The sequence below is a fragment of the Apus apus genome, chromosome 4, assembly GCF_020740795.1.
Source record: "Apus apus isolate bApuApu2 chromosome 4, bApuApu2.pri.cur, whole genome shotgun sequence".
Lineage (NCBI taxonomy): Eukaryota > Metazoa > Chordata > Aves > Apodiformes > Apodidae > Apus > Apus apus.
The window spans coordinates 94,448,264-94,475,419 of record NC_067285.1 but is presented as its reverse complement, the minus strand read 5'-3'; positions in this window follow the sequence as shown (position 1 = coordinate 94,475,419).

Genomic DNA, 27,156 nt, shown 5'->3' with positions numbered 1-27,156 from the left:
CTTAAACTCAGTTTTTATTTTATTGTTTTACTATTGGGGGAATGTATAGAGCTAATTTAATCTGCTTTTTGCTTAATAAATTTTGTCAATGCTTACTCCATACTATAAACAATTCTTACTAATTAAAACACATAATCCAAACCACACTCTAAATCTAGCCATTGATTTGGTGTTAACTAAAAAGTTTGATTTTTCTGTTTATTTTTTAATATATATTTTGGAGGAAACAGGTAACAGACTTTATACTTAAGTTGTCTCAAAAGTCATTACCTTTTCTAGTCTGAGCCATCTCTCACAGGGCAGTCATTTATTTTCTTAGTCTTCGTGAATAGTTTTTTCTGCACTAAGAGCACTTAAAAAGAAAGAGGAAAATGGAATATTTGTTTTCTTGGAAGCAAGATGCATAAAATAGATTTCAAGCATTTGGTGTTTCTAGTAGACAACACTTGGAACCTAAGTCTCATTATACAGAGACCTTTTTCCTTACTCTGACAGTCTACACAATATAAACAGTCTAGAAGAATTCTCCACAGGCAGAAACAGTGTTTTGGGAACAAAGGGTAATTACTCAGCTTTTGCCTTTCCAACCAGGATAAAATATTTGGATTTGGTTTTGCCCTAACTCTTAGAGTGTGGCTAAGATGTAGAGCACTGTAACCTTGATTCCAAGGATATATAAAGCAGTGAATGAATAGGAGAAAATGCTAATCTGTTTACTACTTAATCTGAATCTATATTAAAATATGGGAAGTTACAGAATTTCTCAGTCTGATTATGTCTGACTGTAGTTAAAATTCTACTTCCTTGCCTTATCTCACCTCTTCATCATCAATAGAGAAAATAAGTGATTTTTTTCAATGTAGTGAGAGGAGCAGTAAAATCTTAGAACAAACTCTTCAATGCCTGTATTAAGACTACTTATTTACCAGTGTAATACAGCACTCCAAATATTGTGTAAAATACAAAACTGAAAACTTAATAATTCAATAAGTGAATAATTTTTAAAATGAGACCACAATCACATTACCTCAAACTAACTCATTGCCTTTTTTCTCTAGCTTATCTACAAAAAGTTTGTAAACAAACAGCATTGGCCAGGTTACTGACTAATCAAAACAGAATTATTTTCAAAATACTACCTTTTAAAATTGTTACGGTTAAAAACACTGCTAGAAAAATGGTAGAAAGTAGTTATTTTAAAGTTGTGCTTTATGTGAAAGATTTTTTTTTTCTATTTTTACACGCTTAAGCTGGACTGTTTTTTCTTTCCATTTGCTTTGCTTGGGTTTGGTTAATTTTTTTATTTGGTTTGGTATTTGCTAAAGATTTTTTTTCTATAAATTTTACTGAAAAGAAAACAACAACAAAACAAACATGAACTTATTCTTTATCCCTGTTTCATGAGGTTTCTTTGTTTAGTCATTTTGGCTTGGCCATACTTTAATTATCTCCTTTTTATTTAAACTCCTCTATTTTGGTCATTATTTGGGTTTGCTTTTGCTGTTTATTTGGTTTTTCCTAACATGACTGTTAGCATGGTTTTTGGATGTGTTAGGGAGCATCAAGAGCAGGGCTGCTCCACAAAGAAGGATCAACCATGAGCCAGAGGTGACCACAGCACAGGCACTGCTCTCATTAGGAGGGTGCAGCCTTACAGGGTCTGACTAGCACGCAGAGCAGGATGCTGAAAACAAGATCCATCAACAGACCCAGTTTATTTGAACTCTTAGTTAGGTTTTAGCTAATAGAAAATTATTCACACACTAGTAGTACTCCATTAAGTAATCCTTTATGACATGGTTAATCATTAAGTGTTAACTGACCCTCATGCAGTTCATATGTATGACTAGGAACACAACAGTATGTGTGTGTCAGCACCAGAAAACACAACACCTGATACATGCAAACAAGTAAAAAAATATTAGGGTAAGGCTTTTTTCTAGTATCCTTCCCACCTGGATTAGGCTGTAGTGCTCAGACTCCAAGAGCTACTTTATTAAATATATATTGAAATTACAATAGAATATTGGATTGACTTGTATCATTCCCCAATACACATTTATTTGTATATATGCTTTTCTGGTGCATTTGAGAAATATAGCTCCTACCAGTTGCCATGGTTGCTGCCTGCAATCTTAATAAACTTCTTTAAGTGTTTTGAAGAGTGTACAGAAATACCATCCTAGGCAGGTTGCCAGCTGGAAGGATAATATAAAATACTGCATTTGCTCACCAGGGGTTTCCCACAGTATCTCTCCAGCTGGCAGCCTGCCCTGCTAGACAAGAGCTTCTAGGAGGGCAACACTGTACCTGTTGCTGACAGATTTGATCTCACAGCAGTGGTGGGAGATTCCTAGGAAAAGCTTTTAACAGTTACTTCAAGCCTATATATTTATGTAGTTTTACATCTGCTACAACATCCTGTTTTAAAAATGACAATAGCATATGAACTGAAATTTTCCTCAGTTTATAGAAAACTTCACATAATGTACAAATTTTTAAAGACTGTCTCACTAGACTTGGGAACTCTAAATCTTATATTGTTAAAATAAATAGAGTAATATTTTACCTCAGCAGTGATCTGTTATGCAGATGTCAAATAGTTCTCACAGATTTAATTAGCTGGCAAAATTAATATTGATTGAACAATGTTTTAGCATGAGCAAGTGCTGAAGCTTCCTAAGTAGTTTAGAACCATAACTTTAATAGGAAAAACAATAATAGAAAGGATTTGTGTTTCACAAGTCACCCAAATTCATTTTCATTTCATTTAATTGAGGGATCTGAAGACAACTTATTTTTTGTCTGCTTTCCAAAATAGTCTTAGAGTTTCTGACTGCTTTTAGGAGTACCATTACAGAGACTTCTTGGGGTAGTTTTTCATGAAAGTAGATCCTGCTCTCTGAAGTTTAATACATATGACTTTATTGAATGAAGATTCAGCACTAATAAATAAATTAAAAAGCTAGTTGACCTGAGAAATACTATTTTAAAATATAAATCACAACTAATAGCTGTAATTCAGATTATCTGAAACCTTTCCATCTGTGTTTGCTGACTGAGCACAAATCTTGATAGAGGAGAAACACAAGGGAGAAAAACAAAGCGCAACTTCCAAATTATGCATTTTCAAACATAATGATATTTGGTCATTGGTAACTGGGACCATTTTTGAATTCTGCAGGATGCAATTGAGAAGGCAAGTTGAGCATGACAGAGAATGTTGAAATTTCATATGAAATCAGGAAGGCTTGAATTATTGTCTTGGTCAGACAAGCAGGTTTCGATATTTTCTCCAATTTGGGCAACATATATATACATAAAATGTTCATGGTGTCATTTTCTTCATCCCCTTCAGGTATAGCACAGGTGTTGGTAGTAGAGTGTCTGAGCTATGATTCAGTCTACTGCATAAAGAAAGAATATAGCCAGTCTGGAAGACAGTATTTTGGTGCCAAGTAGCAGAGAAAAAGGGCAAGTGTCCAAAACGTTGTAAAAATCAGTGCCTCAGGTAAATCATTGGAGTTTAGAAGTAAGTAGACCTTGATTTTGGCATTCATACTTACAAGATGATGACACTAAAAGTGATATTAAGAATATGGACTGGATTTCAGCGTGCACTTTCTCACTGCAACACATTAATTTCACAATACCTCAATAAATCAAATGGGAAAGATGCAGAGAGCTGTCCTTTTAAAATAAGTGTTTATTACAACAATTGTCAGGGAGCAGCAAGAGTGGGCTGCACCACAAAAGCTGTGAGCCAAGAGGTGGGGGCAAAAGCAGGGCAGGCAGAGACAGTATCCTTATGAAGAAGATGCACAAGAAATTTTTATCTTCTCCTGGAAAACAGCCAGGAATAGGCTTCCACCTGAAGGGAAAAATCATTGATGGCACATTATTTGAATCTTCTAAATTTTATTATGTGATGCAAATCAGTAGAAGTACTAGATCAAAATGTGAGAAAATCTGAAAAGATATAGCCTTTGAATAAGACACAATTTCACCTTAGTCACATGGATCTTGTGCTTGAGTATGACTTGACCAGCAACATCCAAGAATCACTTTGGACAGAATGGTTTGTAAGTTCTGTTGCCAGTTGAGGATCATCACAGTGTAATAGTAATGTATATATAGTAACATGTGATACAAATCTGTTCTGGGACCCAACAGGCTGCATCCAAGGGTGCCAAGAGGACCAGATGATTTTTTTACAAGACTGATCACTTTGAAAGATGGTAGAAGAAACCAAGTTCTACTTTCAGAATGAAGTTGCTTACTCTGAAGATGCTGTAAATTCAGGTGTATGTGAACCTTTCCTTTGGGATAGCAGACAAGGCCTTTGTAGTGATGATATAGACTGTGTTAATAAATACAAGCACCATCGGTCCCCTGGCACCAAGGATGACAGATGAATTTCCCCACTATTTGCAGTAGTAGAATGGAAGACTATTTCAGTCTCCTTAGGAATGAAGAACCCCTGGATAAGCCTCAGGACTTTGTCTTACTGCAGAGTTTGCAAAATGGACAAAAGAGGCTTTTCACTCTTTATTTCCTTAATTTGGAAAAAAAAAATATGTATTTTATAAGTATGAAAAGTGCTAGCTTTCATTATTCCATTCTTAGCACTGTCTTTTTACTCCATTCCACATTTTAAATTGTGGTTTTCAGCACATCTGATTCTATTATTGATCTTAAATGACGGAACAAATATTATGTAGTTTACCACAGAGATCATAACTGTGGTTTCTGTTGGCTATTATCCATCGCCTTTTTTAAATGGCTATTACTCAAAAAAAAAAACTCAAACAAAAAAACCACCAAAAAAACCCAACAAACCAACAAACTTTCTGCGTCATCTAAACACTCAGCTTTAGAATTCAGAGACCTCAATTAAATAACTGCAGTGCTTAGACTGAAGATCTCAAGTATATTGGTCAAGATGGCAGCCTCCAAAACACACAGACACTGGAACAGCCTCCTGAGGGAGGCGGTTGAGTCGCCATGCCTGGAAGTGTTCAAGAAATGTGTAGATGTGGCATTTCAGGGCATGCTCTAGTGACTGAGGTTGTGGGGTTTTTGTTCGATTTGTGGGTTTTTTTGTTGTTCATGATGGTTGGACTGGGTGATCTTAGAGGTCCTTTGCAACCATGACATTTTTGTGATTCTGTGATACAGCTCTGATGTTGCTCACAGCTGACTGATGTAGAACAATTGGAGTTATCTGGTGATTTTCCTTTTGGGTGGTTTTGCTACTTTGAGAAATCTGTGTGATATAGAATTACATATGTCAGAGAAGGATATACATTTGAAAAGTAGCCAAGGAATACCATGATTCTATAATTGCATGACTTCTGGGCACACTCCATTTGTACAAATTTGTTTAAAAGAGAACCTCAGTGGAGTTCTTCTAAGTGCTACAGAGCAAAGTAGAATAAAGTAGCACAGAACCACTTACGTGGTCATATTATTTTACAGTGTTATACACTGGGACTTGCTACACCCTAGGGCAGGCAATAAATGTAAAGAAATCAAATAAAGAAATCAAAACATTAGAGAATTCCTACAGGATGCTGGGCTACATCTTCAAGAGCATCACCAGCAGAGATAAAGAAGTCATCATCCTGTTCTACTCAGCACTTGTCAAACCACACCTGGAGTATTGTGTTCAGCTTTGGTCCCTGCTCTACAAGAAGAATACAAACAGGCTGGAGAGCATCCAGAGAAGGGCCACAAGGATGATCAGAGGACTGGAGGACCTGCCATCTGAGGAGAGGCTGAGAGAACTGGGTTTGTTCAACCTTGAGAAAAGAAGACTTAGGGGAGATCTTATTACAATATTCCAGTACTTCAAGGATGGCTACCAAGAATACGGAGACTCCCTATTTACAAGGAGTCACATGGAAAAGACAAGGGGTAATGGGCACAAGTTGCTCCTGGGAAGATTCCAACTGGACACAAGAGGTACATTTTTCACCATGAGGACAATCAAACTTTGGAATAACCTCCTAAGGGAAGTGGTAGATTCCCCCACATTGGACAGTTTTAAGTCTCAGCTTGACAGGGTGCAGAGCCATCTCATATGAACTTCATTATTACCTAGAAAGGTTGGACCAGATGATCCTTGAGGTCCCTTTCAACCTGGCATTCTATGATTCTATGGGAAAATGACATAGTAGAAAACACAACCAGTAGTCGTTGGACAAACCACAGAAGCAGTGATAACAGCAAGAACCCTATTTGAAAACCGTCATTTAATAATAATAGAGATTTCATGTAGTTTGATGAGTCTTGATTTCCTTTACACAGTAGAACAATTTCACTAGGTCAAACAGCAAATACTTCAAGACATCTTTGCCCTTAGCTGGTTCATCTATCTTACTTTTTAGACAAGGTGAGGCTCACCATTCTATGCTCCAAGATTTTTGTATTCTCATCTGACACTTTTTTTTTTCTTCTTTTCTCTCAGTATCACCATCCCTCCCTGTTTACAGTCACCACATTGTATAAGTATAGGGGAACGCTAAGAGCAGGGCAACTCCACAAGGAAGAGCAACCAAGAGCAGTGCATCTTACCTAGGCTGAACTGGTCAGTGTGCTGATAGTGGAGTCCTGCGACATTCCCAGACAAGGCAAGAAGATGACCTGGGCACAGGGTCTATCCATGGAATCCAGTTAGGAGCAGCAGAAGGCAGGACCAAAGACAGGTCTGGAGACAAGATATAACATATATAAGATAGGTCTTTTCAGGAGAGAAACTATCTAAAATGTAGGACCAAGGTACATCATGGAGATAGGACCAAAATGGGACTGGTATACTTAAGCCACAGCCCAGGCAAGGGGGGTGGGTGATTAGGCCTCAGCTTGACTGATGTTTCTGGAACCCAAGGTGTAGGTAAAAGTCCCAGGTCAGACTGGTTAGGGTCATTAAGAGCTAAGGGTATTTTATGAGCTCTGATAACCATAGCCTTTAAGCTTCTTCATGCTACCACAACTTAGGAATTCAGACAAATTAATAATGAAAAAAACTATATACTGAAAAATGTATAAAAAGAAAGAATAAAAATCTGCCCCAAATTCTCCAACACAGTGGGCTGTCCATTCCTCTGTCACATACTTCTAAGTCTCATTGTCACTTTTACCACTCAGTGTTTACCACACTGGACTGAATATTTGTTTCAGAAACATATCAAATGGCACCAAGCCAACACAGCCAATAACTTCATATCTAAGACACAGAGACTTCATAGACAGAAAAGATTGAGAGAGGTCATTTTTCATTTTGTAACATAGACCACCCTGTTTCTTGTCATACAGGCAAAAAATATGTAAAAGACAGAGGTTTACTTGAGAAGAAATCAAGAGAGTTATCATAATTTGTTATGAAAACAAAAATCTTTAAATAGCAATATTTTCCTATCATATATTTACTTTTATACTAGAAAATATAAAATTCTGACCTGACAACACAAAACAATTGCCAAATAAAAAAGTATTATTTATGACAAAGCATAATCTTATTTTACGATTTCATGCGTCTTTTCATTATTTATTTCAAGTCTCATTATATTAGCCCTATGTCGATTTATTTACAACAGTTCTAAAACTACAAGATTATAACACAAAATAACCCTATAAATATTGTATTAAACCCTCTTAGGATTACAGTCTCTTCATAAGTAACTTGTAAAAATAGATAAATCCCACAAATACCTTCTCAAAATGTATCAGAATTAACACATTACAAGTCTTCAGTGTTTTCTATTTCATTAATAGAAAATAAATTTAATCTAATTAATAAAAACAATGTTTGCTTTGTGTAAAAGGAACTTTTTTCCTGTTAGGCCTATATGCAACATTTTTAACATGACAACTTTCTCACGAGCCTCTCTCTTTTATCACAAAAATTACCCAAAACTTTCACATGGTCATAAATTGTCCCTTATGCTTCATAAACCACAAACTGAAATTAATTTTAAATATATATGTAATTGTCTCTGCATCCTGACCTTCTCAGAAAAATCTCAGCCATGTCTTTTTGAGGAAGACATCAGTCTTTGGCACTAGTGAGGGGAATAAGAATCTGAAGTAGAACCAAGGATTTCTAATATTGGATCTTTCACTGAAGTAGTAAGTTTCAATGCCATTAAACACAAAATCACTTTAGGAGGCTCTATAGTTTTGCTGTTGTCACTGGTTCATCCACACCCCTATGAACCAGGTTGAAACATCTTTCCACTGAACATGGTACCATGCTCTTCAGAGATAAAAATTTCTCCCTTGAGCTACCAAAGTAAATGTTCAGTAATAAAATGGAGATCAGGTTAAAATACTAATAAAGTAAAACCTGTGATACCTTTACAGTCACTGGAAAGGTGATCATCATTTAAAAGGCCAAACTTCGACTTTTTGGGCGGTGAAAAATATAACAAAAAGATAATCACAGAAGAGCAGTGAAGTATGCATCAGAAGGGTAACCTCCTCTGTCACTAACTTAAAAGCAGCAGTGTCCTTTTCAAAAAATAGGGGTAAGGAAAAGAGATTAGTTTAGCAATATATTTAGAAGATCAAAGGGCTCATTTCTATTCAGTTTGGTTTTTATTTGTCTTGAATTATATACATCAAAAGTACATACCTCAGGCTTAAGAGAAAAAAATAATAAGAAAGCTAAAGCACTGAAATTAACATCAGGGGAAAAGAACAGGAAAAAACTTCAAGACCAATAAGTAGCTGTGACTTTTTCTGTTATAAAGATAAACATTTTGACCTTTTTAAAATATAGTTTCTGGAATTGCAAGGGCAACATAATCAGGGCTCTTTCAAAGGACACTGATTCAATGCAATAAATTGAAGAGTTCTCAAAGAGATGGAAAAAAGTGGAACTAATAAAATGTTAAACCACAATTTACTTGTTTTTCATAATCTTGGCCATTTCAAATTCAAGTGTTAGAGCACTGATAGGTTTGTGTACATTTGATAGCAAATTTCAAAACTTATTTGAATTACCAATCTAATGGAAATTTCTTCAAGGGCTGTATGTGCAATAGCATTGCAACTGTAAATGTAATACTAACTTAATCTTATTTCTAAGTATATATCTATCTTATTGCTATGTGCATATATATTATGTATATGAATGAAACCATCATTATTTTTTTAGTAATGCAGCTCCAAGAAATTCTTATAAGATTTCAGAAAACATTTTAACAGAGAATACCATGCTGCTCTGAAAAACACACAGAGAACTTTACTTTGTGTGAGAAAAACAGCATGCAGTGTGTCACCTACCTACAAAATACCGAGAAAGCTGTCTGTGGAACTGTGCTGAATACCAGCTGAGAGTATTTTCCTTTTTCCTCAGGTAAATGGCTTATGATTTAGAAGAATCCTTTCTCACCACTTAGAAGTTGTTCTCTGAGTATACTCTGTATTAGTGTGAGCCAGCAGCTTCCTGGGGTCTAGGAACTGGGAGCCACAAGGTATCCCCAGGCTGGACAGGCAAAGGCCTGGTGGCCAGGGCCTGTCCCACCACCCCAGCTGGGGAGTAGGGTGGCTGGGGCAGCCGCAGACCCTGGCATCAGCATCTTCCTGGGGAAGAGTAGGAGCTGAGGCTGGGCCAGGACATGGGCCCACAGCTGGGCCTGGCAGGGCAGGGCTGTGACCAGCTGGAGACCAGCCCAGCTGTGGTGCCACACAGGCAGCGAGTGGAGGCCCCAGCGGGCTGAAATGGGGCCGTGGGCCCTGGGCAGGGGTGCAGAGAGGCCTCAAGTGAGGCTGGGCAAGGCCAGTAAGACCTGGCAGTGTTCTCAGGGCCCTGACACGATTAGCCTGTACTTTTACATCCAAGTTATCTATTCACCTAGCTTCTATTATACCTCTTCATTTTTTAAAGCTCTTCTCATTACCCTTTTATATTGCCTTCTGTGTCTTTCCTTATGACACCCTAGGCAGAAATAAGAGCTGTGATATAAGCAGTGTTGATAACACACCGATATTTTAGCTATTGCTGAACAGTGCTTACACACCACCACGACCTTTACTGTTTCTCATACTGCTCTACCATTGAGTTGTCTGTGGGTGCATAAGAAACTGGGAGGAGATGCAAGCCAGGACAGCTGGTATTCCATGCCCTATGACTTGTGCTAAAGCAATAAAAGCCAGGACATTCAGAGTTGCAGTGTTTGTCTTCCCAAGTAAATATTACATGTGATGAAGCCCTGCTTTTCTGGAAATGGCTGAATACATGTCTGTTAATGGGAAGCAGTGAATGTATTCTTTATTTCAATTGGCTTGTGTGTGCAGATTTTGTTTCACTTATTAAACTGCCTTTATCTCAACTCACGAGTTTTCTTATTTTTACCTTTCCAATTTTCTGCCCCATCCCACTGGGAGGAGGTGAATGTGGGGCTTAGCTACCCACTGTGCTTAACTCACAACATGCAGCTTAAGTTATTTGAGTAATACTGCTTGAGAAATACCATAAGCAATTGTGTAAGCTTGATGTAAATTAAAATAATTTCAGTATCTACTAGATATTCTGACTAATTATTCAATAAAAATTACTGAAGCATTAAGGAAATTTATATAAATTAATATTTAAAGTTAATAAATTCCAGAATTTCATGTGGAAAACATTTTGAAGAGATTTTCCTTTCTAGTAAGGAAAATGAAGTAACTAACTGATAAAAAAGGCATAAAGGGGAAGGATCACTTCTCCCAACCTGCTGGCAGCACTCCTCCTAACATAGTCCAGGATAATTTGTTTTATTATAAAACAAAATAATGTTAGTTTCTGACTGAGTGTCATCCTGTAAGTCTATGATAACTTTTTTATGACTGGTCAAAGACAGACCTAATGAGTATCGTGACTGCTATTGCTTTGTAATTCTAATCCAAGCAAAAGGTCAACAAATCTGTTCTGCAGTGGTTGCTTTGGCATTCAGTTTGCATTTTCTTTTCCTTAATTTCATGCCAATATTCTAGCTACGTCATCTTGGCATGCACTAAATTATTTCTCTCTAACTTAATATTTAAATCCATTGACTATTTGTAGCCTGTTAATTCTCCCTGCCCTTTATCATTGCTGACTCAAGTTATACAAACTTTTTTCTTCTTATCTTGCTTCAGAAATCAATCCCTCCATCTCCTTGATCTTTTTTTTTCTTTTTTTTTTCCTGTCTTCTGATCTTCATTCAGTTTGTCAATGTCTTCTTTGAAATTTAGTGTCTAATATGAAATGTAATATTCAAAATATATTGAACCCCACAGAGAACACCAGAAAGAAAGAGTTGTTTCCTTGGTTTGGCCCACCATACCCCTTGCTACCTCCTGCCCACTTTGTGATCATTATGCCAGCTGCTGAACTATAATACATCTCCAAGGTCCTTCATAATATAGATCGCTATCGATTGTCTACCCCTCTAACCAGGCTCATACAATTATAGACTTTTTTTTAATACCAATAAAGGAATATCTCGGAACTGAATACCACCAGTAACCAAGGCAGAGCACAACAGAAACAGCCTTTATAAACACATTGCCTCTCGTACGCTAACTTTGCATTCAAATTTTATATCAGAATTTTTAGGTTTTGTAGTTTTCATCAAAATGACAGAGGTAAGACCACTAAGGGCACAATAGGACATCAGGTTTATTTCCCCATCTATCATAAATTACACTCTATGGTAACACCTTTAGAAGTTTGCCAGGCTCCATTCTAAAAGTGTGCTCATGTCCTACATTGGAAATTACTCATAATCATAAGACAGAGATGAAAACTTCTACTTCTTTTCCAAATGAAACAATTCTATGATTCCATACTTTTCTGCTGGACAAAACAATAGAATAGAAATCACCATCTGTGAGTATTCAAGGGCAGGTAATGTGTGGCTCTGAGCAACCTGATCAAGTGGAAGGTGTCCCTGCCAGTGCAAGGGCATTGAATCTAGATGATCTTTAAGGTCCCTTCCAGACCAAACCTTTCTTTGATTCTATGATCTCTGAAGTATAGAACTAGCATTGCCTAGGTTGTCTGTGCTAGATTTGCTATGAAAAAAAAAATGAAAAATTAAAAAATTAATAATTAGCCTTGTTGTTCTTATCTTCTAACACCAGTTTACTTATTAAAAAATGCATGTGGAAAAATGCACAAATAGTAACAGAGATACTGATAAGGAAATGAAAAACAGCTCTGAACTACAATGCAGTTGTATTTTTTTCCTGTTAAAACTACTCCTGTTAGAATTGCACAATGACAGTAAGAAGTATCGTTTTAGCTGTCTACTAAATCATATTAGGAGATTCTGTATACAGAATTCTGTACAGTCAGAATATATAGTGTGAAGTGGCTATCCTTAACCTCAACTCCTTCTGTGCCTTTGAAGTTAATGTAAAGAAGAAGAAAGTCTATAGAGTGATAATAATTAATCTGTATACCTGACAGTACAACACACTTGCTGGCAGGATTTAAGAATTTAAGAATTTAAGGTTTTGTCATATTTAATAAATATACTGTTTTCCTATACTTATACTCATTTAAACAAATAAATAACATCTGAACTCTTAAAATTATTTTTTTCTGTTCTAAATCTGAATAGAAAATTCAAAATATAAACCCCAAAAGTACTATTTTTACTTTTAAAAAGGTCTGTGATCTTTTTTCCATCTTTTTCAGTCAGCTCTCACTCATCAAAAGGCTAAGCTTTACGATGTAAAAATGAACTTGCCATTTCTTTCTCTCCAGAAACTTCTATTTTCTTCAATTATCAGCTATGAAGGTAACACCATAATCTCTGTCATAACCCTAGGGTTAGAATTGCCTTCTGTTTGCTTTCCTTTATTTGTCCTCCATGTGTAGACTATTTTCAGCTCACACAGACTGTGACATGCCAAGCCAACTCTAGTTCACACAATCACTAAGATCATTTTGCTCATCATTTTGATATAACTCTCACATCTTTTCTCTGCACTTCCACAAACACATTTGACTGCATCAAGCTGGATTTGTTAGGATATACCTTTCTTTACTCATACAGTTCTATTCCTTTTTATTTACGCTTTCTTTGGTGTATCATATATTTCTCTTCTGCTAAGATTTTGATTCTTTTAGTTGCTAATTTCTTTCAGAAACTTGATTTTTGAGAGATGATTTGCAAAGTTATTCCAAGAAAGGAGCTTCAATGAAATTTTTGGGTTACCAGTTCTAGTGTCATATTACTTTCTTAGTGAATTTTTTTCTCATGTTCAGTCTGAACTCCATGCAACCATTTCAAGCTTCTACTCTCTTCCATGTTACCTCCATCAGATCTTTAACCCCCTGTCAAGAAGTTACAGGCTGAGATGGCACCTCAGTCTTCCCTTCAATGTACTAAATGAGCCTGGTTCTCTCAGTCTCTCCCTACAGTTTTCGTAGTTCTGTTGTCAAGATCTTTTTGGACTGAAGCTCCAGAGTTTGGTATATTAGCTGTTCATTTTTTAGTATCACCCACAAATTTCCTGAAGATATATTTTGATCTGTTATCAAGATTGTTGGTGAAGATGTAGAATAATATTAACACAGAGATACTCTACTTGTTACCAGCCACCAAATGGAATGATTAGTATCCTTAGACTATTTTGGTCCATCCAACTCTGTATCCATCCAGTTGTTCAGCCTTTCATTCCTCTATTTTCAAGTAAACATACTACAAGAGAAAACATCAAAAGATCTTCCTGCAGCTAAGGTGTATTTTATTCATTACTCTCCCATTTTACCCACTGTCATTCATAGAATCATAGAATCATAAAGGTTGGAAGGGACCTTAAAGATCATCAAGTTCCAACCCCCCTGCCATGAGCAGGGAACACTACCACTAGACCAGGCTGCACAAAACCTCGTCCAACCTGTCCTTAAAAACCTCCGGGGATGGGGCATCAATAACCTCCCTGGGCAACCCATAATTCAATATAATTCAATGCATAATTCAATGCACTGTTGAAAGCAATCAGGTTAGTTATCATATTTTGCCTTATTAAAACTGTGTCAACTGATTTTCTGGAAAATGGAATTCCAATGGATACATGCTAGTCAGACTTCCTCAAGAAAAGGTCCTACTGCTTTATCTCAGTGTGATTCATTCTTCTGGGTCTAAAAAAAAACTTCACAATATTAGATTTCAGAATTTTAGACATCAGAAGTTTCACAGCAGTCCATAAATAGACTGGCATATTTTAAAAGACTGGCACTATTCAAAAATTAATTCCTGAAGCACTGAGGTAGTCCAAGTCATCACAAATGACACACCATAACTGATTATAACCAACAGAAAACAGTTAAAGGCAGATAGAATCAAACACATTATATATGCTTCTTTCGGTGAGTTCAGTCCTCTGAAAAAAAATATTAATGAAAGACATTTCCTTTCCATAGTTCAATTTAACAAATATAAACAAAGAGCTAGAGAAAACAGTGAAGAACTTCTTAGCATATGATTTCCATACTGTCTCTTGTGATAACTTTTTGGCATTTCTAAGAGGAATGGAAAAAGAAAGTGCACTAAACTGTGATGAAATAAAAATTGGTCTGTTGGTAGCATCAGTTCTGTTGCAGCCTCTCAGTATTAAATGTATTCCATTAGTTGCTAAGTAACTAACCTTTTAGGACCATAGAACTTAATTCCAAAACAAGCCCAAGTAAGTAAAATATGAAGGGAAATTTCCAAGAGACAGAAAATACTGCTGTTTTTCTCACAGAGTTGTTCCTTTGTACTTCAGTTGTTTTTCTCCTTCTCCGTAAATAATGATTCTTAAAATATTGTTAATAAAATTCACAGCTGAAATGTTTGGACATGTGGAATTTTCACTTATTAGAGCAGATATCTGAAGATAAAGTTTCCCAGTATTTTTACTTTTTTTTAAAATGAGCTATTTTTTAGTATGACAGAAGGTTATCAACTTCTTTGATTTCAAGAATTTGGAAGCTGAATCTGCCACAATACAGATTCAAATCTGCTAAAGTGCAATAAATTTACCTCATCAGAAAAAGTGGAAAAGACCAACTTTACAAATCATTCTCTATGGGCGTTTTGAATTATAAAGGAAAAGGATTACTGGTAAGCACTGCTGTGGCCAAACCCTTCCAGATGTTTATGACAGTATGAAAGACATAAGGATATGTTTTGCCAGGGTAAGTAGGAGCCATCCTTTTCCTATGGAAGAATTTGTTTATTATAGTCATAAAAATTTGAATTGCAGCTTGCCAATAATTTAAATTGATTAATGAACACTGTATAAATGAGTGTAGAGCCGGAAAGAGGGGCTCAGGAATAGGTATTTTTAATAAGCATTAATAGTGTCTACTTAGCTTGTTTATAACAGATTTCTTGAATGAAAAAAACATGCTAGCTAGATGACATCATGGCAATGGAGTCATCTGGTGATTTGAAATAAGAGGATTCAACTTTTGTGGCTTCTAAAGAAAGAAATTAGTTCAATTCTTTTCAGCAGGCAAGTGGTTGTAAATGCCACAGATAGATTGACTACCTCTGCTTTCCTCTAGTGTGCTACAGAGTAGCAATCCTGTTTCGCTCCTGAGATTTGACAGCTTCAGTACATTGTTATCTGCTACAGCAGATGGTCTTTGGCTGTGACTCCCCATATTGTGGTATTAAAGCCATATAACCTAAACTTTCCTGAGCATATCTTTGTAAATATTTAACTGGCCAGAAATTCAGCCACTTACCATATTTTTACAGGTCATAAAAAAAATGTCTTCCCACAGCACATCCTCCAGAATTCATTCTCTATAGTCAAACCACCCTGGCTAAACCTACAAGACCAATGCATAAGTGCTAAATAGTTGTTGTTGATGATGATGATAATAATAATCATAATAATAATGTCATAATATGGGATTATCAGGTATGAATGTGGCTACATTAAGTTTCTGAGTACCCTATATGAAATAAAAAGTTTCAAACAGTTCAAATCAGACATGTATTTATCTAATGCAGAACTTCATTTTTTCTCCTAGTAAACTTAACTTCCAATTGTTTATTAACTATTAAAAAACCCTACGTCCTCTGCTTTTTTAATGGAGTTCTATGTGATAACCTGGGGAAATGCAGGTCTGCAGTTCTCTTGAAGCTGTTGCTTAAAGGTTCTAGGAGACCTATGCTGCAAGAATTCAAGCAGTTTCTTGGCACAAGGATGGATATTATGGTGAAAAGCACTAAGAGAATTTAAGGAGATTAAAAGAGTGGGGGAAATTAGGCTAGTCTTTTTGCCACAATATCCTAATTCTCACTTACTGCATTGGCATTCCATCCAGGGGATGCACCACGTGAGAAAAATATCAATTTCTTAATCAAGTGGGTTAAAAATGGAACCTCTTTTTGGCCTAATCTATAAAAAATCATAATCAGGTGGCCTGACAGAACAATTCCTGATAAGGCATACTGGCAGATATAATTAGAGCAACTTTAAATTGAAGCATGCTGAGGTAAGGAGCATAGGCTGGGGAAATAATAATGTAGAGAGAATGATAATTAGCTGAAGATGAAGTTACTTTAATGGACTTCAAGACTGCTGAAACTGTGCAATGAGATGGGGTCAGAATATATTGTTATTTGTTATCAACTGAAGAAAAAAACCCTGCAATATTATATTACTTCATACAGAGAAATATTGTGAAAATTAGTGTTTGCCCTGCATTTGAACACATCAAAGGCTATAAAATGCTATTACTATTTTTTGTTCCTGCTGCTTTAGAACCATTACTGTTCATTCTGTACTTGTTGGCTATTAAAAATAATTGATCTCTTCACCTTTATTATGTCCCTTCTCATTTGTGTAGTTATTACATCTCTCCTTAACATTGTTTGCTTCAGGCCAAAAAAAACAGCTCTGTTTTAATCATTCTCTCCAGGTTCAATTATCAAAAGCTTTCATCATGTTGGTTTCTCTTCTCTGAATTATATTCAGGTTCTACAGTTTATTTTGAACTGCTGTACTCCTTACTGATTGAAAGGCTGCAATTGAGGTCTACCTGTTGCTGAACAGAAACATTTTATGCACTTCAGTAGATTTCCATGAGCTAGTGTTTACTTTTTGATCGTTACACCAACACCAAAAATTATTTTTTAGCTACACCAATTCCCTTATCCATCTCACTGCAAAGCCACAAAAACACCAGTGTTGATGGAAGAGTGCAACAGGCAAAGAAGGGGTGTGGGGATGGCATAACTGCCCCTTTCATAAGTACTGATTCCTTTTGGTAAATTGAAGTGACCAGCTTTATCCTAATGCCACTTCCTCCTGTCTTTCCAATCCTAAATAATTCCTGGTTATATGTAATTTTCACTTTATTTTTTAATAGCTGAAATATGCAGAATTCATTTATCTTTGAGGTTTCCGTGTCCATCTTTTTCACAAATTCTTCCTAGGTCTTTCTGCAATAATAGCAGAAATCCTAAGATGGGTGTTCTCTATGTGGAATGAAACTGTTATTAAATGAGGACAAAAAAAGACGTAAACATGAAAGACACCATAGCTCCTGGCTCTGTGTTCCTGCTGGGCTTGAAAGTCAGTGGAATCTGGGAGTCCTTCCTCTTCTCAGAGGCAAGATATTTCTAATCAGCAATATCACACTCTATGACAATAGCTTGCAACACCTATTAGTTGTAAACTCAGCAGCAACTGCAACCCCCTGCCTCTCAAAGAAACAATATTTTTCCTTTGTGTGATGCAGATTATCTAGACAAAGGAAGAGGAGAAGATACAAATTAGATGTGAAAATGTACTACAGTCCTATTCAAGCTGCTGTTGATAATGCAACGTACAAAATCAGGATCCCCCAGCTACTGAGTAGTTTTCACTTAAATGAATTTTGGTAGGAACGGGATTTGCAGATTACTCCTCCTGTGTGCCATGAGCTCCAGGGATCAGAAAAAGATTGCCGATTGAATTTTCTACACTCCACTGGGTGTAGAAGAGAACATCCTATCTTACAAATGAACACAAGCAGCATTGAATGAGGATAGGCACACACAAATATCACAGTGCAATGATCTCTTTTTCTGTGTCTAGGAGCCCAAATTACTTAAATACATTGCTGATCTCCTCAGTACTTTTTGTTGGTAGCATAGCAAATAGGGGTTGGCAAGTAAGGAAATTGTTCATTTAGGCAGAGTTGCAGTAAGAGCAGTCTTTGATCCCCTATTTATCTTCTTGGAATTAATCATCCTTTTGATACAAGTATTATAAGAGATTCAGATTACAGCTCTTGTATTTCAATCCCTACATAAAACATACAATTTAATATTTATATTATTATTTTCCAAAGAAGTAGACAAGGGACAGACATGGAACAGGTCAGTTTCCTTTAAAAAGACAAGAGCTTGTCAGGCAATATGGACAAGAAATGAGTCACAGAAGTGTTTTCAAGAGAACAAAGTAGTTTTCAGTGACACAATGGTAGGAACCCGGGTATTTAGAAAGGGGCTGCCACAGTCTTTGTCTTACAAAATAGTGCATAAAAATAAAATACTGGAGAAAATTAAGATTTTTTTTCTACTTGGTTTAGAGGTAAATCCCTTCACCATTTGCCTAAAGAAACACTTATTTGATACCATATCGCTGCCTTTTGCTGAGATAGCTTAGAAAATTTTAAAACCTCGTACTTTATTTCCTGTCTCTTTACACTCAAATACACCCTTTTTTAGCTTCAACACATCAAACTCACAAGATTCGTTAAGTTATAACAAACTTCATATAAAAATTTTCCTCCTCACAGCCCTCTGTCAATTATCCTGCAAGAAAGCAAGACAGTTGACTGAGTTAGACTGCATATATGCTCAGTGTTCAAACATTGTCTCCAAGCTCCATGAGAATTAGTGAAAATACTTAGATATTTGATGAGCTAGAGAAGATTTGTGGGCTTTGTAATACATTGGTTTCTAACAGGCAATGAAATTGATTATGTATGTTCTTGATATTTCCTCATGCAATTTATTTTTATAGGAAACATATTCCAGTCTTATTTGGCATTTATGCCTAAACTAAAAGGGACAATCCAGCTAGAAAAGAACATAAAAATGCCATACAATCAAGCCCAATTAGTAATCTATAAAATAATAGGAACACAACATACACAGAGAAACACCACTGTTTTCCTTCCTTTTTGAGGAAATCTATTTTGTAAATGTTAGAATAACTCCACAGTCAGTTTATTAAAAGTATATTTTTACTGAACAAGACTTTTATACAGCTGAGAAGGCAAGTGACAAGTCTCATCCAAACTGAATACTTAACCAAGTTGTAAAAGTTTAGTTCTTTCTTCTGATGTCAAATGGTATAAATACCAGATCTGCAAAGGAGCTATTTCCAGGAGAAGCACACAGAAAGCACACATACTGGAAAAGCAACCAATATTTAAATAGAGATGTGAAGAATAAAGTCTGAGGTGAAGTTTCCAAGCGTAATGTTTATGTTGTGGTCCTGATAACTATAACCTTCAGAATTATGGTGATACTTAGCAGAACATGCATGAAACTTGCAGGCACACACTGTTCACTGGGAGCAGGGGTGGAGTAACTAAGACTCTGACACTGTCTCTGAGGTCACTGTAGTTTCTTCTTATGGCATACTGCACTGATATTGTTGGCATGAGAAAGGTTTGTCAGGTCCACTAAAAGTGGTTCATTAGAAAGGTTGGCCATAGGTTTCCTACTATGCAGCGTAATTTCCATTTCTCCATTAGGTACCTTCGCATGCATTCTAACTGGGGAGTGTGTTATATTGAAATACCTTACATTTAGGACATTTTCCTTCCTGATGATTTGTTTAAATTTTATTTCTTCTGTTTTAAATTATGAACCCTTTACTTAGACTACATACATCGTCACATGCCTCTTTTTAAGGTGGTACCATAAAGTATAAATAGGAGTAATACAACAAGAATTCACCCCAAACTGGATTTTAAACAACATTTATCCTCACCTCTTATAGGTAAGAGCTTTCACCTCTCCCATCCTTTACTAATCCTTTCTCAGAGTAATAAATGGTGGTTGTGTCCTGAATCTTGTCACTGCATACATCAGCTAAGAAAAGGCAGGCATCACAGATACTTGTCCTTCACCTTGCTGTCTTTTATATTTTATTAAATTACTTACTACCTTTAGTACTTCGGCAATCATCATTCTGTATAAAATGTTTTCTCAAGTGCAGTGTCGTTTCTTAATGTTTCAGTGATTTCAAAGGATTTTAGCAACATTACACATCTGTTAGACACCCACATGCAGCCCATGCTTGAAATGAAAATGTTAGTGTGGAAAAATGGATACGAGGGTTTTTTTCATTAAATGCCTAAACATTCTAACAAAAAATGGAGGATGCACATTAAAGTGGCAAACGGTGCTCATCACAGCATGTTGAACAGAGGCAGTCAGACCACATCATTATATTCCTGTTCTGCATGATGTTTCTTTTGCCACTGCTGTTATAGGCAGACCACACCTAACAGCCTTCAAGCTAGCAGAGGGAGAAGCTGGAAAAATTCCGGGTTTTATTTAGGTTTCTGCTGTTTACCATAAACTTCTGCAAAAAACCTTATAACCCAATCTCTTGGAAAAATGTTAAAAGTGAAAGTTTACAAGAAAGAAATGTGGTGAAGGGCAATGACAGGGAAAACCGTTCTTCATATTTTTTTCTTTTCTCGACTTACTGCAGAAGGTACAAGATCAAAGGCTCTTTCCTTATTGTTTCTTCATATAACTAACCTTCCTTCTGTCCTCTGTATTCTTTGTAAGTTGCAAAATGCCACTTTATTCTAAATTCCATTTATCCTCTTTGTCCACACGAACGTCAAGTCTGAATTAGATGTTTTCTCTGAGTGACTTGTAAGGATATTCTCAGCAATGTGTAAATAGAAACATAAATGAAGAAACACAATAAGCTGCATGCAAGGGCTGAAATAAAGTGCTGTTTGGAAAAAGTTCAAGCTTTTAACTTTATGGCTATTATAACTGGTAACTACTATACAACCTATCCCAAGGTCAAAATTCTTCTGCAAATACAGTATGTCTGTGTTTATTTGAGCAACTGAAAGAAAAGACTTGGGTTTGATCAACAGTATTCTGACTTCCTCATTTTTAAATAAATTTCCCTTATGCTATTCCTGGTGATTTATATGCTCTCCTCCCAGTTATGGATACATTTGTATTTCCTGTTATCTCAGGATTTCAGTTGTCTATCATGTTTTCTATAGCCTAATTCAAACTGTTAGTCTTTTTATTGAAAATTAATTAACCCATACAGAAGGTTCTTCAATGCTAGATAGTGGCGTTCAAATGTCAGTGAGCTGCCAAGCTTCTTCCTCATTCTCTCCTATCACCTTGGGGCATCTCAGTAAACTGTGATTTTATAGTTATAGAACATACTCTGACTGAATCACAGGATGGGCCACTGTGGTTTTCCTTATCATTGTGCTTCACTTAACCAAACGTATACCCCAAAGCAAATATATGCAAAATTTTAGGAGAAAAAAAAAAAGGGGGGAGGAAGAAAGAAGCAGGCAAATATAGTTCTGCTTCACTCAAAGGTCACAGATACTTCTAAGTGTACACATGTTACTGTAATAGACTTTGTGCCCTGCAAGAGACTTCATGAAATAATCCTATTCATAGTATTTTCAATGTTAATTTCTGTCATGCTTAGAAAGATTTCTCTAACTGATAACCTAAATTTATTCATGGAGAGTTTATACCTGTTTTTTCTTGTGGGATCATGGTATTTTAGCTTAAGTAATCCTTTTCTCTGTTATTTATGTCTAGAAAGCAAACATATCCTCTCCTAGGCTTCACTTTACCTGTGAGCAGGTAAAAACAGCAGATTATTCTCACTGAGTTTCCATCTCAAATGGAAATGGTCATCTCAAATAACCTCTCTGTACACCTGATCTTAAAAAATATGTCCAGAACTGTACAAAAGATTCTATATAGGTGTTGACCAATGCCTTGTAAATTATCATTACCACTTCCTTTCCTGTAACAGAAATACCTTTTCTAAGACAGCCTCTGATGTGTCCTGCTCCTTACCTTTTCCCCCTTCCACCTTGGAAACTAGTCATTGTATAATTGCTTAGACGGGTCATTTCCTCCACTTTGAATGTTTTTGAGTAAAAAAATCCCAGTTTATAAGATACATTATTTTAATTAAAACATAAATGTGTGATATTTCATTCTGTTTAGAAGGTCGTTGAATTCTTCCTACCAGATATTCTGAACTTCTGCTCTATTAGATGATTTCCCATTTTCTAACATTAGAAAATTTCATTACTTCTTTATCGTTTTTGGTGAACATTAATGAAAATCACATTGCTTCCTCAAAGATCCTTTAAGGTAAAGGTAACGTAAAGGATAAAGTTTTCTTGGGTTTCCAAAGGCTTTGAAAAGTTTCTTGCCAAATGCTCTTAAAGAAAGTAAGCAGCAGTGGCATAAAAGAGATGTGCAAGGTTAAATTATTTACAGAAAGATAGAAAATGAAGGCAGGAAATAGTTCTCACAGGAAACAGAGATCAGCAACAGATGGCCCACCCTGAGCTGGTGGTGGTGAGTTACACTGAAATAACCTGTGAAAATATTCATACAGAGCTTAGCAAATGGGCAAGAAGCAAAGTAACCAAGCTTGCTGGTGACAGTTTATTCCAGATAGTAAGGGTAAATGCTGATTGTGAACATTTGCAGAAGTATCTTACAGAAACTAGATATTAAATGGCAGATGAAGTTCAATATGAATAAACATAAGATTAAGGGCAGTAATAATTGTCTCTACAATTCTAATAAGAAATTTAATAGAACATTCTAACTTCTCATTAAAGATTATCAGTTCTAAGCCTACAATCAACTCTTCAGAAGCATAGTTTGGGGTTACAAAAGCAGGTATCATAAAAAATGTTAGTTTGATATTCAATAGTGGTCATAAAAGCAAATCAGGATATTAGGAGTTAGTAAAAAAAAGAATAGAAGCTTCATTTTTTTTTCACGGTACGGATCCAATATTCCAATATACATTTTTAGTACTGTGTAAAATTCTGATTCACTTTTCTCAGTAAGAATAAAATAAAAATGGAAAAGATTCAGAGAATGGAAATTAGTATGAGCAAAAGTATAGAAAAGCTTCTCTAAGATCAAAACCTTAGTATGAGCAAAAGGAAATGCATCATATCTATTAGAAATATCTATACATATAGCCAAGAATTTTTTTTCATAAAAACTGAGCAACCTAATCAGAAAAAAATAAGCAGTAGTAATACCAGCAATCACAGTCTAAATAAACACAGAAAACCTCATTAATAATAGTACCTTTAATTGCCATAAAGAAAACTTAAAAATATCTTTCCTCTGCTTTTATGCTCATCCCTATAAAGTCCTTCTAGGTCCTAAGGCTGATGTCATCAGTCTTCCTCAAGCAGAGCAGAGTTGGAATCACAGGGAACTGACAACATCCTGAAGGGAAGGTCCCTTCTTCTTTAGTATTGCGATCTATTTTGAGATTATTTTCTATGTTTTCCAGTCACAGTCTTTTTCTTCTCACTGTTTCCCAGCTAGTTTCCCCTGAACTGACAGAAGACTGACAAAACTGATAGCTCCATCATAGCCGAGCCCTGCTCCCCAAACCAGGCCAAACCTCCACAATGATGTCCTGGCTTGGCCTCAGTCTTTCCTCCACTCCCCAGCCCTGCCCAACCACCCCACGGCTGTGACTGACACTGGTTCACCTTATTGGGCCCGATCCTGATGCCAATGTGCAGGCTGATTTCCCAGCTCTCCCCCACCACCATCTGACTCCCTGGAAATCAACTGTTTTCTGACCCTGGTCACTGTCATTAGAGATGATCCAGACTTGTGTTCCTGGCTTGTCCTCAAGTCACACTTCAACAGCATGGATTTGCCTGGTGACCTGGGCTCTGTGCTGATTCTGGTCCCCCTCTGCCAGCTGTTACAAGACAAACAATCTCAAGTCAGGAAATTTTACTTAATTAAATTTACTGCCAATTATCATAAGCTCTGAATTATTCATTCAGGTACTGAGAAACAAAAAGATAATTAAGCAAACACTTAAGGAAATATCTTTATTCCCTCTTCTCCAGGCTCATCTTCAGTCCAACACTTTTCCCCTCCTTCCTCATCTCAATTACTCATTTTCACCATACATTATACTCAGCCCCTCCAAACCCCTTTGGTATGGAAACACGTGGTGCAGGAATTTTGGGACAGTATCCAGAAGGTTTTGTTTACTACTTCTTACTTCTTACTGGTCTCCTGCTCTGGCATGCATTACCCTGGGCCACAGTCTTTTCAGAGGTGTCTCTATCCCAGCCCGGGTCACTGAAATTATGCAAACCCTCAGGGGTGTTCCTCAAGCATACAGCATCTCCTGCCAGGGATGTATCTTTGTAAGTATTCCCAGCAATGCCTTTTTCCACAAATCTCCCCCATTCCTTCTCCCTTTTCTCCAAACACTCCTCTTCACATATGTCCTCCTGTATCTCCTGTTATGTATCTCCTTGCATTCCCTGTCCCCAGCAGCTGCCACCCTTCCTCAACCTTGTCTGAAGAGAAGTGCTGTGTGGTCCTCTGTCTGGTTGAAGTTTTGGGGTGTGATGGACTATTGCCATCCATTTGGAGCCATCTGGAATCCACTGTGAGCCTCAGTGGGTAGTTCATAACCTCCTCCCACACAGGCCACCCTGCACCTCATGCTACTATACCCTTCCTTTTATAATCAATGCATCAGGTTTTCCCTGTCCCCTCCCTGGAGTTGGTGGGACAGATGCTGGCTGGTGAGGATTGTGCCCTGCCAGCCCCTGTGTTGTACTCCTAAATTATATGGCTTTCTAGCCCCGTAGGGAGCTGCTGGCCTTTGCTGTGCCCTGATATTAACAAAACAAATGTTTTTGTGTAATTACTATGTACCTTGTGAGACTTCTACAATACCAAATATTCAAGGAGCTAAAGTTAAAAGAAGTGTGTGAGTGGCTACCAGCCAGTTGCTAAAATGAGCCAAAATGAGCTGAGGCCAACCGAACTCGGACACACTTCTCTGTCATTTCATTAAATATCCTGTGACCTTTTACTAGGAATGACAAAAAATATATTTAATGGCTTATAATGTGAGGACCAACTAAGCAATTAATTTTCTAGCCAACATAAAAACACAAATCAGGAAATCGCAGATAAATCAGAATGGATGGAGCTTATTCACTCTGTCTAAAAATGTCAGCATTCACATTCAAATCACTGCTTGAAATCTAAAGTGCGGAATTTGCTTTGCTAGGGCCATAACTAGGTAATTTTTAATTTCACACCAACTCAATCAATGTCTGTTTTTTCTTTCCTTATTCTCTATTTATTTACATACCTGAAGAATATACAAATTCTTCTGCTAGAAAGAAAAAAACACCAAACCAACCAACCAAAAAAAACCCACAAAAAAACCCCTCAATACCACCAAAAAAACCAAACCAAACCACCACCACCACCAAACAAACCTTATTGTTTGTTGTTGTATTCCTAGGATGTCTTCTAATATTTTTTTTCCCTTACATGGGATTCAAACTCCAAATGTATTTGTGATTTTGATCCAGAGAAATTTAATATACTTCACTAAAAGGATACTATCTTCCCGTGTCTTACATCTTTACTACCTGCCAAAATCAACTGAAGGTATCTGATAACTGCTCCAGGAATAAGTGGATTTTACGATCTCGAGAATGTGTGTAGTATTGTCTCTTATTTTATTTACTATTTACATCCACTGTCTCTGCAATGGAGTTAAACAGGGTCTGTTTATCAAGTTTCAATGGCTTAATGCGCATGAGCTCTTCAGTCATAGTTTCTTTGCTTATATGTAAAATTCTCAATTTCACACATATTTCTGGAAACAGAAAACAGGGCAAAACCAGCTAAACTTCTGACAGGAGCCAAACTGAGTGCACTAGACATTCTTCCTAATTTTTCCTATGATTTTCGTTCATAGTTAGTCTAATTATATGTTTAAGAGCTTTTTTTAACATTTTTATTTTTACAGAAATGTAGACAGTAGTTCTTTAGCAGCATACAATCAGTTATCTTCTTTGATCCCTCTTTTTACAGGTAAGACTCTGGTTCTGTATGGCATAAAAATTTTTCAGGCTGATGGCCTACAGAACCACCACAAACAAGAAAACAGCATTCAGGAAAATGTTTTGATTCAAAACATGTTGATTTAGAAAAACGTTTCCAAATTGCTCACAGAGAGAGATGTTTTGGATTAATGTGAAGTCAGCCTGTGAAGCCAACTACATTATGCAGAAAAAGGTAAACAGAGAAAAAGAGGAGGAAAGACTTGGATTCAAAATCACAGTTTACTTGACCTAGAGATAATTGAATGCCAAGAAATACCAAAGAAATACAAGACAGTCTAAAACAAATTCAGCTGATTTCCTTTTGAAATTAACTCAGTATAAATACTTAACAATAAATACATCTAAACTCACTGTAATACAGTACAGGGCATTCACTTCAGAAATTATAAACATGGGTTTACAGTCCTCCAAAAGCATAAAATGAAGGAATGGTATAATACTATTTCTCTACTTACAAAATTAAAAAGCATACAACTTTACAAGTATATATTATATGTGTTCACTGGACTGAAGAACCTCTGTCATCAGATGTCTTCTTCCATATAGATTCTCACAGATTCTACATGTGGTCTAATATTGATTTTTGTTAGTTTTCTGTTTTTCTCATCAGAGAGAGGAAGAAGTCTCCATCCAGGCTCTATTTTATCCCAGCTATCACATATTTACAGTAACTCAACCTTGGGATGGAATAGATAATTACTACAGGATGAATGTTCATAGTATCTGTTATTATGTCTAGGCAATTTTGACAGTAAATTCAAATATCAGTAAGTCTCCAATAAATAATGTCTTCAAAAGCTGAAGGAAATTTGAGTGAGAAAAAAAAAAAAAAAGATAAGTTATTTGAAACTTCTTCTGGATTTTATTTTACTGAAGCAAATATGAAATATCTATAATATTCTGCTCTTGGATATCTGTGCAATTAATTCATAGAAAAGGTATCTCTTATCTTACAATCACTCCTGATAATGCCATGAAGGACTTATATGACACTA